The sequence below is a fragment of the Capsicum annuum genome, chromosome 3 (genome assembly GCF_002878395.1).
Source record: "Capsicum annuum cultivar UCD-10X-F1 chromosome 3, UCD10Xv1.1, whole genome shotgun sequence".
Lineage (NCBI taxonomy): Eukaryota > Viridiplantae > Streptophyta > Magnoliopsida > Solanales > Solanaceae > Capsicum > Capsicum annuum.
In genome coordinates, this window is record NC_061113.1 from 43,549,717 (window position 1) to 43,552,171 (window position 2,455).

The following is a 2,455-nucleotide window of genomic DNA, read 5'->3' on the forward strand; positions in this document are numbered from 1 at the left end:
AGTAGCTTCTACTGTGACATCCACCTGGAAAGCCAGAATTGCCAATGCTAATTACAAATATACAACAAATTTTCTATCTGTTGCAACAGGTGAGTCTTATGTTGCAATAGTTGGATCATCTGTTGGGACAAATTCGAACAGGTAAAATAGCGCGGTACAATAATTTTGAACAGATGACCCATCTGTTCAACATAAGGATCATTTGTTGGTATAAATTAAAATAGTACGAAAACCTATTTGATTTGCTAAAACAAACGGATATATGTTGCAACAGATAACACATTTGATGCAATAGGTTAGACAACAGTTGCAACAGATGTATATATCTATTTGATAATTTTCAGCAGATGTATCATCTGTTGAAATAGATATGTGCCTATTCGTTTGTTAGACATATGATGTACATTCACCTTTTTCAGCTTATGCTGCTCTCCTGTGGCCCTTGTACATTGAACAGCAGTGCAAGACAAAGATAGAGGTGTTGCAATTTTATTTTTTTCGATGCTTGATGATGCCTTGGAAATATCTTTCCTTCTCCTCTTAGCCACCTTGATCTCTAGTGGAGTGTAATGAAATCCTCTTTGATGGAATGACACCCCTCTTAGATGTCATTTCCTTTGTAGAAGCAGTTAGTGTATTAATAACATTAATTACTCCATCATGTTTCGCCTTGCAGTCTTAATATTTGCATGCATAACATTTTCTAGAAGTGACAAAATCTGTATAACCAGTACGATCATAATCAAAATAGCTTGTTGTTCCAAAAACTGTAAGAAGAGCATCATTAGCCCCAACAACAGTACCACTACCATCATCATTATCAATAAGCCCACCCTCCAAAATTATTTTTCTTATGATGGTTGTTGCTCCAAACAATTTCATCTTTATTCTATCAATGATCTTAGGGTCCGATAAAGTTTGCACAGATCGTAAAGTAAGAAAAAATGGCATCTTTAACTCTCGATTGATCGGAACAAGCCACAGATGGACAATCTAAAATAAATCAGTACATATATTATAATGATGATGAAATTATTTAAAATAATCATTAGTTAAAATAAAAACTTGATTAGAATTAAACTTACTGCTTCCTTCGGGGGATTGAAAAGATCAAGAAATTTTACATTTTTATCAGTTTTGACCGACAACCATATCAGGATTCTTGGACAAGAAACTTCTTCCTGGTAGTTCACTTGTTGTCTCAAATAAGGAATGACTTCAAATGACCAAGCCTATAACATAACGCCAATAAATCAAAAGTATTATTGAATAAAAAATTGAATCATATCATAATAAAAGAAATATTTACCATGAAAGCCCATGAAAAGCCATATAAGTTGACTGTCTTTGGTGTTAATGAAGTTAACAAATATTTGACAGTTATTTTGAAGCTTATATAACCCTAGGATAGCTGTTAAATGCCTCAAGATCCTTGGAGAGATTTATTAAATTGAGGCTTATGTTGTTGTTAACGTCTCTCGCCCAAAGAATATTATGTACAAACCAAACCAAGCATAATGATTACTTGTGCTTCTTTGAAAGTCCTTTAATCTGTGGCACCACCGCACTGCATTCTCACAGGATAACGATCAATGCTGAAGATTTTGGCCAACTCTTTGGTGGAAGGGCTATTAACATTTGGATCATCTCTTTTGAAATATTCTTCCTCCCCATGTTCATTATCTTCTACGTCTGATTGAGATAACGCTTGTAAAGCAAGCTCATAGAGTGGTGGATGTAGCCTAGCTGCTTCACTTGTTCCTTTACTTAGACTTGATTCAGTTTCTTTTCTTTTGAGAGCTATATAATCTAAAAATTGCAGGAACATAAATAGATTATAATTGATTAATGCATTATTGAAAAAAGATAATAGTATATCTGACATGTACAATAGTAAAATAACAATTTCAACAGATCACATATCTTTTGCACCAGGTATGTTATCTGTTGCAATATATAACCGACCTGTTGCAACGGATGAGTAAACCGTTGAAAATAATAAAAATAAATCACTCATTTGTTGCACCAGGAAGGTTATTTGTTGCAACATATAACCAACATGTTGCAACAGATAAGTAATTCATTGGAAACAATAAAAATAGATCACTCATCTGTTGTACCAGGAGGGTTATCTGTTGCAACATATAACCAACCTATTGCAACGAATGAGTAATCTATTGAAAATAATTATAACAAATCACTCAACTGTTGCACCAGGTAGGATATCTATTGCAACATATAACCAACCTACTGCAGCGGATGAGTAATTTATTGAAAATAATAAAAATAAATCACTCTTCTATTGCATTAGGTAGGATATCTGTTGCAGCATATAACCAACCTGTTGCAACAGAAGAGTAATTCATTCAAAATAATAAAAATAGATCACTCATCTATTGCACCAGGTAGGATATCTATTACAGTATATAACCAATCTGTTGCAGCGAATGAGTAA